A 13,594-nucleotide genomic window follows, 5' to 3' on the forward strand; every position below is an offset into this window, starting at 1 on the left:
TATTTGAAAAGTTTGTCCTATTTAAATAGTTTGTCTTGCTTGTGTGAATGAGCTATTATCACCTGTTGTTTGACAAAGGCACATGCTTGTGCCGAAACGCTCGTCACATGGGTGACGAATAAAGAAACCACTTGCAAAGCAACCGTGGAGTGCCGGTCCATTTATTATACTTTGATGGGGATCCGACCTGCTGACCGTGCACCCTGACTACTACACCAGCACAGTGCCGTCCAATTTCTCTGAATTTGATGTGCATAAGTGAGTGTCACATTTTGTCACGGCTGAGGATGGGGAAAACCCTCAGCCGTGCGATGACGAAGATGTTAGTCGCTGCAAGGCCAGGACAGAGATCAGGGAGCAGGTCACTTCCTATCATATCCCTAACTCTGACCCTGACTCCTAGCTGTATGAGCCGACCCTGATGGTGGGAGAGCTCATACTCCGGAACCTTGAAGTCCCTACTAGCCCTCAGGGTGGCCCTCAACTAGGAGCAGGGTAAGACGACCTGTTCCTTCTGGATATGGAGGAACAGGAGTCTTACAGGCCAGGCTACAATAAAGGGGAAACATAAACAACTTATGGCAATGGCATGTATATGCAAGAAGTATAGCACCTACCTGCCACAGACACAAAGCCTGGAACCCATGCAAAAGTGCTGCTGTCCAAAGAACACACACGGACACAGCACACACCACTCATCACACAGGAACCCAGGACCATAAGCTGCAATAAACAAGCATACCGAAAACACACCTTCATAACATCATGTGTGACACAAACTTAAGACCACAAGGGTGGCCCTCACTGGCAGATGGTAAATAAACCAGGATGATGACTCCAGCTAACCATGGCTGAAGTACCCCTCAGACTTCTGCTCTCAACTGAGGCTAAATAGCCCATGTAGCCACACCCACACAGACACACCCAGTGCACACACACTAGGAAGGGAATTAACCCTTCCCACACCAGGAAAGGGAAGAGAGCCACATAACCACCTCCCGTCCGCCCATAGGATATAAACGTCCTATGGGTGGATCTCTATTTCTGAACGCACGTTTTAAAACGTCCGTTCAGAAAGTGTAGCTGCACGCTAATCGTGCAGCTGCTGATCGGGTTGCCCGCTGTCAGTGACAGCAGGGCAACCCTGAGAGAAGGCAGGGACAGTGCCCAGGTGTCCCTGCCTTCTGGATCGCTGCATACACAGCGCTCACTGAGCGCTGTGTATGCAGAGCAGGAAGCGATATGCGCTTCCTGTTCCGGCCCGGCGGTCATGTGACCGCCGTGACCGGAGAGTGCAGGGGCTGTGTGAGGTCTTTCACAGACCTCGATCAGCCCTGCACTGAGGCTGTACAGTGCAGAATTATGCTGTACAGTGCAGACATATTTGGTATTGCCGCGTCCGTAAAAACCAGCTCTATAAAAATATTACATGACCTAACCCCTCAGGTGAACACCGTAAAAAAAAAAAAAAAAAAAAAAAATGTGTCAAAACAAGCAATTTTTGTCACCTTGCATCACAAAAGGTGCAACACCAAGTGATCAAAAACGTGTATGTCCCACAAAATGGTACCAATAAAACCGTCACCTCATCCTGCAAAAAATGAGCCCCTACATAAGAAAATCTCTCAAAAAAAAAAAAAATATAGCTCTCAGAACATGGACACATTAAAACATAATTTTTTTGTTTCAAAAATGCTATTATTGTGTAAAACTTTAATAAATGAGAAAAAGTATACATATTGGGTATCGCCACGTCCGTAACAATCTGTTCTATAAAAATGTCACTTGAATGAACCCCTCAGGTGAACGCTGTAAAAATAAATAAATAGAAACTGTGCTAAAACAACCAATTTTTTGGTCACCTTGCCCCATAAAGTGTTATAATGAATGATCAAAAAATCATATGTACACAGAAATAGTACTAATAAAACTGGCACCTTATCCCCTAGTTTCCAAAATGGGGTCACTTCTTGGGAGTTTCTACTGTAAGGGTGCATCAGGGGGCTTCAAATGGGACATGGCATCTAAAAACCATGTGGAGTTCCTTTTCTTCTGCGCCCTGCCGTGTGCCCATACAGCAGTTTATGACCACATGTGGGGTGTTTCTGTAAACCGCAGAATCTGGGTAATAAATATTGAGTTTTGTTTGGCTGTTAACCATCGATGTGTTAAAGAAAAAATTGGATTAAAATGGAAAATCTGCCAAAAAAGTGAAATTTAAAAATTTGATCTCCATTTTCCTTTAATTCTTGTGGAACGCCTAAAGGGTTAACAAAGTTTGTAAAATCGGTTTTGAATACCTTGAGGGGTTTAGTTTCTACAATGGGGTCATTTATGTGGGTATCCACTATGTAGGCCCCACAAAGTGACTTCAGACCTGAACTGGTCTTTTAAAAAGTGGGTTTTGGCAATTTTCTTAAAAATTTGAAGAATTGCTTCTAAACTTCTAAGCCTTCTAACGTCCTAAAAAAATAAAATGACATTTCCAAAATGATGCCAACATAAAGTAGACATATGGGGAATGTTAAGTAATAAATATTTTATGAGGTATCAATTTCTGTTTTAAAAGCAGAGAAATTGAAATTTAGAAAATTGCGAATTTTTCAAATATTTGGGTAAATTTGGGATTTTTTCATAAATAAAGGTGAAATATTTTGACTCAAATTTATGACTATCATGAAGTACAATGTGTCACGAGAAAACAATCTCTGAATGACTTGGATAAATAAAGGCGTTCCAAAGTTATTACCACATAAATTGAGATATGTCAGTTTTGCAAAATTAGGCCTGGTCAGGAAGGGGGCAAATGGCCCAGATGGCAAGTGGTTAAAGGGGATGTGCACCCATAAAAAAACCTTGTGCACAACAAACAAACACAAGGCACACCTAATAGACAGGTTGCCAGGTGCAACCGCATGCAATGACAGCGAGCAGCCTAGCAACCAGCTCCAGCTGCTCTACTGCCACATACCTAATGCTGCCAGCGGCAACCACAGGTGAGGCAACATACTTCAGCCCTCACCTGTGATTGACAACAACCCCAGACCACAGGCAACTGCATGCGGTTCAGGAGTCACGGCCATTACCATGGTCGTGACACATTTAGGCCAGAAATATGGCTTTTTGCTTACTGGGGTGAAAAAAAAACATCTGTTTCATATAGTGCACATCTAGGATTAGACATGCATAAGTGAGTGTCACATTTAGGCCAGAAATACGGCTATTTGCTTACTGGGGTGAAAAAAAAAATCTGTTTCATATAGTGCACATCCAGGATTAGACGTGCATAAGTGAGTGTCACATTTATGCTAGAAATACAGCTTTATGCTTACTGGGGTGAAATAAAAACATCTGTTTCATATAGTGCACATCAAGGATTAGACGTGCATAAGTGAGTGTCACATTCAGGCCAGAAATACAGCTTTTTGCTTACTGGGGTGAAAAAAAAACATCTGTTTCATATAGTGCACATCTAGGATTAGACGTGCATAAATGAGTGTCACATTTAGGCCAGAAATACGGCTTTTTGCTTACTGGGGTAAAAAAAAAACATCTGTTTCATATAGTGCACATCTAGAATTAGAAGCGCATAAGTGAGTGTCACATTTAGGCCAGAAATACGGCTTTTTGCTTACTGGGGTGAAAAAAAACATCTGTTTCATATAGTGCACATCAGGAATTAGAAGTGCATAAGTGAGTGTCACATTTTGGCCATAAATACAGCTTTTTGCTTACTGGGGTGAAAAAAACCCCCATCTGTTTCATATAGTGCACATCTGGGATTAGACATGCATAAGTGAGTGTCACATTTAGGCCAGAAATACAGCTTTTTGCTTACTGGGGTGAAAAAAATACATCTGTTTCATATAGTGCCCATCTAGGATTAGATGTGCATAAGTGAGTGTCACATTTAGGCCAGAAATACAGCCTTTTGCTTACTGGGGTAAAAAAAAATACATCTGTTTTATATAGTGCACATCTAGGATTAAACGTGCATAAGTGAGTGTCACATTTAGGCCAGAAATACAGCTTTTTGCTTACTGGGGCATACTGGGGTGAAAAAAACCCCCATCTATTTCATATAGTGCACATCTAGGATTATAGGTGCATAAGTGACTGTGAAATTTAGGCCACAAATACGGCTTTTTGCTTACTGGGGTTAATAAACCCTCTGATATACTGCACATCTGGGATTAGACATGCATAAGTGACTGCAAAATTTTGGCCACATATATGGCTTTTTGCTTACTGGGGCATACTGGGGTGAGAAAAAAACATCTGTTTCATATAGTGCACATCTAGGATTATGGGTGCATAAGTGAATGTCACATTTAGGCCACAAATACGGCTTTTTGCTTACTGGGGTTAAAAAAAAACTCTGATATACTGCACATCTGGGATTAGACGTGCATAAGTGAGTGTCACATTAAGGCCACAAATACGGCTTTTTGCTTACTGGGGTTAAAAAACCCCCACTGATATAGTGCACATCTGCGATTAGACGTGCATAAGTGAGTGTCACATTTAGGCCACAAATAAGGCTTTTTGCTTACTGGGGTTAAAAAAAAACACTGATATAGTGCACATCTGGGATTAGACATGCATAAGTGAGTGTCATATTTAGGCCAGAAATACGGCCATTTGCTTACTGGGTTTAAAAAACCCTCTGATATATTGCACATTTGGGATTAGACGTGCATAAATTACTGTGAAATTTAGGCCACAAATACCGCTGTCATATAGAGTTAAAAAAAATTGAATGTAATACCCTACATCAGGGTTTTTATTAAACTTAACCACTTTTTACTTTGCTTATTGAATGCTAACTATGAGGCAAACATCTAATAAGGGACGTGGTCATGGTCGTGGTGGTGGTGTTGGTGGAGCCTCTGGTGCAGGGAGAGGACGTGGCCGTTCTGCCACAGCTACACGTCCTACTGAACCTACTACCTCAGGTCCTAGTAGCCGCCAGAATCGACAGCGATATTTTGTCGGGCCTAATGCCGTTCTAAGGATGGTAAGGCCTGAGCAAGTACAGGTGCTAGTCAATTGGATGGCCGACAGTGGATCCAATGGCGGCTACTCTCCTACCCAGTCTTCTGCAGAAAGCGCACAGGTGGCGCCTGAAACCCATGCCCATCAGTCTGTTACATCACCCCTGTGCATATCGGGGAACCTGTCTGAGCCTCAAGTCATGCAGCAGTCTCTTATGCTGTTTGAAGACTCTGCTGGCAGGGTTTGCCAAGGGCATCCACCTAGCCCTTCCCCAGGGGTGGAAGACATAGAATGCACTGACGCACAACCACTTATGTTTCCTGATGATGACATGGGAATACCACCTCAGCACGTCTCTGATGATGACGAAACAAAGGTGTAAACTGCTGCGTCTTTCTGCAGTGTGCAGACCATAAAGGAGGTCAGGGAGGAGGACTGGGTGAAATACGATGCATGGGACGATAAGGTCCTAGACCCAACATGGAATGAAGGTCGTGCCACTGACTTTCAGACTTCGGAGGAAGAGGCAGTGGTGAGATATAGCCAACAGCGTAGCAAAAGAGGGAGCAGGGTGCAAAAGCAGAGCAGCCATCGCCAAAACAGTTCGCCTGCTACTGGCCACCGTCACCAGGGACCGAGCACACCAAAGGCAGCTTCAAGGAGTTCCCTGGCATGGCACTTCTTCACACAATGTGCTGACGACAAGACCCGAGTGGTTTGCACGCTGTGCCATCAGAGCCTGAAGCGAGGCATTAACGTTCTGAACCTTAGCACAACATGCATGACCAGGCATCTACATGCGAGACACGGGCTGCAGTGGAGTAAGCACCTTCAAAACCAATAAAAGGCTCAGGCCCCTCCTGCTCCCTCTTCTGCTGCTGCCTCGCCTCTTCCTCCGCCTCTGGAGGAACGTTGGCACCTGCCGCCTAGCAAACAGAGGATGTGCCACCAACAACACCACCTCCGTCACCAAGCATGTCCACCATGTCCCACAGAAGCGTTCAGCTCTCCATCTCACAAACCTTTGAGAGAAAGCGTAAATTCCCACCTAGCCACCCTCGATCCCTGGCCCTAAATGCCAGCATTTCTAAACTACTGGCCTTTAAAATGCTGTCATTCAGGCTGGTGGAGACGGACAGCTTGAAACAGCTCATGTCGCTTGCTGTCCCACAGTACGTCTGTCACGACCATGGTCATGGTCGTGACTCTGGATCCGCATGCAGTTGTCTGCGGTTTGGTTTTATTGTCAACCACATGGTGAGGGCTGCTGGTTTGTTGCCTCACGTGTGGTTGCCGCTGGCAACATGATTTTGTACTTGGCAGTATAGCAGCCTGAGCTGTTGCTAGGCAGCTTGCTGTCAAGTGCATGCGGTTACACCTGGTTGGTAGGGTGTATGTGTATGCACTTTGTATGTCTGGTGTGCACGAGGTTTATGTAGGTGTGCACTGTGACACTTCCCTTCACTGTGGTTGCCCGTGGCAACGTTTGGTATTGTGTACATGTGGTGGCAGTGTCTCGGCCTTCTGGCTGACTCCCAGGACATGGTTGCCACGCATGTCGTTGCCTGCGGTAACAGCTGCAGTGTGATGTTTATTTGGACACTTCCCCTTTAAGTGGCTTTTTCCCTTGCCTGGTGTAGGACGGGTTAACTCCCTTCTTAGTTTGTGAACACTGGGTGTGTGTGTGGGTGTGGCCACTTGGGGCTATTTAGCTCCTGCTGGAAGCCAGACTCTGAGGGGTACTTCAGCCATGGTTAGCTGAAGTCATCCTCCTGGCTAATACCATCTGTCAGTGAGGGCCACCCTTGTGGTCATAAACTTTGTCTGATGTTAGATGATGTGGTCATGGTCTTTCTATTCCCTTTGTAGCTTGGCCTTTTTAGACTCCTGTTTCTCCGCGTCCAGGAGGAAAGGGCTGTCTACCCAGCTCCTAGTTCAGGGATCGGCGGAGGGTCAGAAGGGATCCGAGGTTCCTGAGCATGAGCCCTCCTACCTTCAAGGGCGGCTCATGCAGCTAGGAGTCAGGGTCAGATTAGGGAAGCTCTAGGAGGGGACCTGCTCCCTAATTCTGTGGTTCTGGCTGTAACAGATCCCCTTCCGTTAATGGACGCTTCCTAGCTTGCGCCGAGGACCACAAGCACCGCACTGGACACCACAAGCACCGCAGACTCCACAACCGCCGTAGCTTAACTGGAGCCGTGCCGTCTTCCTTCCACCCTGAACGAACCTCCAGCATTCAGGACCGTGTGGGAAAGATCTCTCCTCCAGGGAATATGCAGAGCATAGCAATCCCCAGCGTGATGCGGCAATTCCCTCCAATAACGAGACGAGGCTGCGTTTTGAAGGGTTAGAAAAACATGAACTGAACTGAACTCTTTATTGAGGGCTACCCGCCCGTATTTATGCAGGTCCCCACAATGCATCATGGTTTCCTCCTCTCTGCCCTGGAGACACTCGAAGAACAATTCAATTATCTCCCAGGACAAAGGGAAACTACGAATACACATGTGGGAACAATAGGAGAGGAATCACCACCCGAATACACAAAATCCTCTCTTCTGTCTGTGATATAATTATGGATTAACATAACTATCACAGACAGTAAAAATACAGTTTTTAAACATACACTGTAACTTTAAAACCATACATTCCATCTTTATAAAAATTACATATTTAAACTCCGCATACATCAAACATAAACACTCCCAAAAATCACACAAATCCCTTCAGCGGATCAAAAGTTAAGTGAAGTCCTTTATGACCGACCGCAAGCACAATTTCCTGCCCAAAACAGTTCCATAGATTCTTTAGTATACCCCGCTGACCGCGTTCGGTCCTAAGAACAGTCCAGACATGCGGCATAGTTCTGTTCTTGAAGGGTAATATGTCCCGGGGCCATAGTCGTAGGGCAGGAGGCTAGCCATCAGTCCTCTACAATGCCCAGTGGCAAATGGCAGTTTGTCACACATCTCCCCTTTGGGGGGAAGACTAACCAGGCACCTGACCTTCTGTCGGTCAGTGCCTCCGTTAGTCGATCCACCAACCCACAGTAACCAGATGCCCGAGTAGCCCACCCACAACAAACAGGTACAAGGGTGACCCACCCACAAGAAACAGTTACTGCACCTGGGTATTTTGCTGTGGTGATGGTGCAACATGCTGTGGGGACTTGAGGGAGGGCAGAGGCCGACTGCACTCTGCCCAGCTGCCAGCTCTTCTGCTGGGGTGCTGAGACCATAGTCCGGCTCAGTAGCCAGAGGAACATGGGAGTCAGCAGGGGTTAACATCGCCTCTGTTAACCCTGAGGCCACGTTAGGAGTTAACTGAGGAGGGGAATTTGTACTTACCCCCTCCTCCTGTTGTCCTGGTGAGGGTAGTGGGGGATCTGGACAGGCTGTCCAGCATCCCGGTAGGTCAGGCGCAGAGACCACGGTCCCATCTGCGCCGTCTGGGCGATTGGTGTCTCCCCTTGTTATGGTAAGCTGCCGCTGGGGAGAGAGGGTGCTTCGCTCCTCTCCCTGAAACACAGGCTGCCGCTGGGGAGGAAGGACGACACCTTCAGCTCCCTGGGGTACACACTGTCGCTGGGGGGGAAGGAGGACACCTTCAGCTCCCTGGGGTTCACACTGCCGCTGGGGGGGAAGGACGACACCTTCGGCCCCCTGGGGTACACACTGCCGCTGGGGAGGAAGGACGACACCTTCAGCTCCCTGGGGTACACACTGCCGCTGGGGTGGAAGGAGGACACCTTCAGCTCCCTGGGGTTCACACTGCCGCTGGGGGGGAAGGACGACACCTTCAGCTCCCTGGGGTTCACACTGCCGCTGGGGGGGAAGGACGACACCTTCGGCCCCCTGGGGTACACACTGCCGCTGGTGGGGAAGTACGTCACCTTCAGCTCCCTGGGGTTCACACTGCCGCTGGGGGGGAATGACGACACCTTCGGCCCCCTGGGGTACACACTGCCGCTGGGGGGGGAAGGACGACACGTTCGGCCCCCTGGGGTACACACTGCCGCTGGGGGGGAAGGACGACACCTTCGGCCCCCTGGGGTACACACTGCCGCTGGGGGGGGAAGGACGACACGTTCGGCCCCCTGGGGTACACACTGCCGCTGGGGGGGAAGGACGACACCTTCGGCCCCCTGGGGTACACACTGCCGCTGGGGGGGAAGGACGACACCTTCGGCCCCCTGGGGTACACTCTGCCGCTGGGGAGGAAGGACGACACCTTCAGCTCCCTGGGGTACACACTGCCGCTGGGGGGGAAGGAGGACACTTTCAGCTCCCTGGGGTTCACACTGCCGCTGGGGGGGAAGGACAACACCTTCGGCCCCCTGGGGTTCACACTGCCGCTGGGGGGGAAGGACGACACCTTCGGCCCCCTGGAATACACACTGCCGCTGGGGGGGAAGGATGACACCTTCGGCCCCCTGGGGTACACACTGCCGCTGGGGGGGAAGGACGACACCTTCGGCCCCCTGGAATACACACTGCCGCTGGGGGGGAAGGATGACACCTTCGGCCCCCTGGGGTACACACTGCCGCTGGGGGGTAAGGACGACACCTTCGGCCCCCTGGGGTACACACTGCCGCTGGGGGGTAAGGATGACACCTTCGGCCCCCTGGGGTACACACTGCCGCTGGGGGGGAAGGATGACACCTTTGGCCCCCTGGGGTTCACACTGCCGCTGGGGGGGAAGGACGACACCTTCGGCCCCCTGGGGTAAACACTGCCGCTGGGGGGGAAGGACGACACCTTCGGCCCCCTGGGGTACACACTGCCACTGGGGGGGAAGGACGACACCTTCGGCCCCCTGGGGTACACACTGCCGCTGGGGGTGAAGGACGACACCTTCGGCCCCCTGTAACTCACGTTTTTGCTGGGGCGCAGGGACGGAATACTTCACCATCTCTGCCCGATATTCTGCTTCCTGCTGCAGATACTCCGCCAGTTCTCTCCTCACTTCCGGTACCAGTTCCTCTGTTAGGTGGGGCCCGTAGATAGCCAACCGCCTCTTCAGCATAGCGTCAAACCGTACGTGGCTATACCAATACTCCAGCTCTGCTTGGTGTTCCCAGGATGCTGCTCCTCGCACTAGGGAAGCCATCCCACAGCTTGCCACCAATGTAACGGATCCCCTTCCATTAATGGACGCTTCCTAGCTTGTGTCGAGGACCACAAGCACCGCACTGGACACCACAAGCACCGCAGACTCTACAACCGCCGTAGCTTAACTGGAGCCGCGCCGTCTTCCTTCCACCCTGAACGAACCTCCAGCATTCAGGACCGTGTGGAAAAGATCTCTCCTCCAGGGAATATGCAGAGCATAGCAATCCCCAGCGTGATGCAGCAATTCCCTCCAATAACGAGACAAGGCTGCGTTTTGAAGGGTTAGAAAAACATGAACTGAACTCTTTATTGAGGGCTACCCGCCCGTATTTATGCAGGTCCCCACAATGCATCATGGTTTCCTCCTCTCTGCCCTGGAGACACTCGAAGAACAATTCAATTATCTCCCAGGACAAAAGGAAACCACGAATACACATGTGGGAACAATAGGAGAGGAATCACCACCCGAATACACAAAATCCTCTCTTCTGTCTGTGATATAATTATGGATTAACATAACTATCACAGACAGTAAAAATACAGTTTTTAAACATATACTGTAACTTTAAAACCATACATTCCATCTCCATAAAAATTACATATTTAAACTCTGCATACATCAAACATAAACACTCCCAAAAATCACACAAATCCCTCCAGCGGATCAAAAGTTAAGTGAAGTCCTTTATGACCGACCGCAAGCACAATTTCCTGCCCAAAACAGTTCCATAGATTCTTTAGTATACCCCGCTGACCGCGTTCGGTCCTAAGAACAGTCCAGACATGCGGCATAGTTCTGTTCTTGAAGGGTAATATGTCCCGGGGCCATAGTCGTAGGGCAGGAGGCTAGCCATCAGTCCTCTACAATGCCCAGTGGCAAATGGCAGTTTGTCACACTGGCCAAGTAGCAACCTTTCCATCTTCTAGCACCGCACGGCTGAGGGTTTTCCCCATCCTCAGCCGTGACAGTATGACCACAATGGCTCTTTACGTGGCGTGACCTTCGAAAGAGGGTGCAGCATGCATCGCCATCTATGTGGGGTGCATGGGCGTTCTCCGGAGGGAGAGCGTTCCAGGGATCACCGGTAACGGCGCGGTTGGTGGCTTTTCCCCGCCACCGTGCCTTCCGTGTCCGTGTTGGTGATCCCATGTCCCTCTCTACGTTCCTATCTCTGGTCGTCTGCTGGCAGCATTCCGTTGGTGTTCCGGCGGTGTGCTGGTTTGGAGTGGCTGTTGGCAGCGACTGGAGTAGGAACGTGAGTAGAGTGTGGACGCAGTGTCAGTGCGGTCTTCCCGGGCTGTTTCTTTGCTGGGCTCTGGTTCCTGTGTGTTGCTCCAGAGCCTGGCAGTCGGATCCATGGTTCCTGTGTGTTGCTCCAGGGTCCGGCAGCAGTCCTGGGGAGACTCGCATTTACTGGCACTGTTTCCCCCATGTTTTCCCTTCTCCCATCCCTGTTCTTAGTTCCTCACTATTTTCATTTTTTTGGTGGCGGGGCTTTGAGGGGTGTGAGTGTCACGACCATGGTCATGGTCGTGACTCTGGATCCGCATGCAGTTGCCTGCGGTTTGGTTTTATTGTCAACCACATGGTGAGGGCTGCTGGTTTGTTGCCTCACGTGTGGTTGCCGCTGGCAACATGATTTGGTACTTGGCAGTATAGCAGCCTGAGCTGTTTCTAGGCAGCTTGCTGTCAAGTGCATGCGGTTACACCTGGTTGGTTGGGTGTGTGTGTATGCACTTTGTATGTCTGGTGTGCACGAGGTTTATGTAGGTGTGCACTGTGACACTTCCCTTCACTGTGGCTGCCCGTGGCAACGTTTGGTATTGTGTACATGTGGTGGCAGTGTCTCGGCCTTCTGGCTGACTCCCAGGACATGGTTGCCACGCATGTCGTTGTCTGCGGTAACAGCTGCAGTGTGATGTTTATTTGGACACTTCCCCTTTAAGTGGCTTTTTCCCTTGCCTGGTGTAGGACGGGTTAACTCCCTTCTTAGTTTGTGAACACTGGGTGTGTGTGTGTGGGTGTGGCCACTTGGGGCTATTTAGCTCCTGCTGGATGCCAGACTCTGAGAGGTACTTCAGCCATGGTTAGCTGAAGTCATCCTCCTGGCTAATACCATCTGTCAGTGAGGGCCACCCTTGTGGTCATTAACTTTGTCTGATGTTAGATGATGTGGTCATGGTCTTTCTGTTCCCTTTGTAGCTTGGCCTTTTCAGACTTCTGTTTCTCCGCGTCCAGGAGGAACGGGCTGTCTACCCAGCTCCTAGTTCAGGGATCGGCGGAGGGTCAGAAGGGATCCGAGGTTCCTGAGCATGAGCCCTCCTACCTTCAAGGGCGGCTCATGCAGCTAGGAGTCAGGGTCAGATTAGGGAAGCTCTAGGAGGTGACCTGCTCCCTAATTCTGTGGTTCTGGCCAAGTAGCAACCTTTCCATCTTCTGGGTTTTCCCCATCCTCAGCCGTGACAACGTCGTTCCCAGCCACCACTACTTCTCTAGGAGAGCCGTGCCCTCCCTGCACAATTAAGTATCGGATAAAATCAAGTGTGCACTGCGCAACGCCATCTGTGGCAAAGTCCACCTAACCACAGATACATGGACCAGTAAGCACGGCCAGGGACGCTATATCTTCCTAACTGCACACTGGGTAAATGTAGTGGCGGCTGGGCCCCAGGCGGAGAGCTGTTTGGCGCACGTCCTTCCGCCGCTAAGGATCGCAGGGCATCATTCTTTGCCTCTTGTTGCCTCCTCTTCCTACTCGGCTTCCTCCTCCTCTTCTACCACCTCCTCATCTGGTCAGCGACAGACCTTCACCACCAACTTCAGCACAGCCAGGGGTAAACGTCAGCAGGCCGTTTTGAAACTGATGTGCTTGGGGGACAGGCCCCACACCGCGCAGGAGTTGTGGCGGGGTATAGAACAACAGATCGACAAGTGGTTGCTGCCAGTGAGCCTCAAGCCCGGCCTGGTGGTGTGCGATAATGGGTGAAATCTCGTTGCAGCTCTGGGACTAGCCGGTTTGACGCACATCCCTTGCCTGGCGCATGTGCTGAATTTGGTGGAGCAGAAAGTCATTCACAACTCCCCCGACATGTCAGAGCTGCTGTATAAAGTGCGGGCCGTCTATGCACGCTTCCGGCATTCTCATCCTGCCGCCGCTCGGCTGTCTGCTCTACAGCGTAACTTCGGCCTTCCCGCTCACCGTCTCATATGCGACGTGCCCACCAGGTGGAACTCCACCTTGCACATGCTGGAGAGACTGTGAGAGCAGCAGCAGGCCATAGTGGAGTTTCAGCTGCAGCACGCACAGGTGAGTTGCACTGCGGAACAGCACCACTTCACCACTAATGACTGGGCCTCAATGCGAGACCTGTGTGCCCTGTTGCGCTGTTTCGAGTACTCCACCAACATGTCCAGTGGCGATGACGCCGTTCTCAGCGTTACAATACCACTTCTATGTCTCCTTGAGAAAACACTTAGGGCGATGAT

This window comes from Bufo bufo, chromosome 2, assembly GCF_905171765.1.
Source record: "Bufo bufo chromosome 2, aBufBuf1.1, whole genome shotgun sequence".
Lineage (NCBI taxonomy): Eukaryota > Metazoa > Chordata > Amphibia > Anura > Bufonidae > Bufo > Bufo bufo.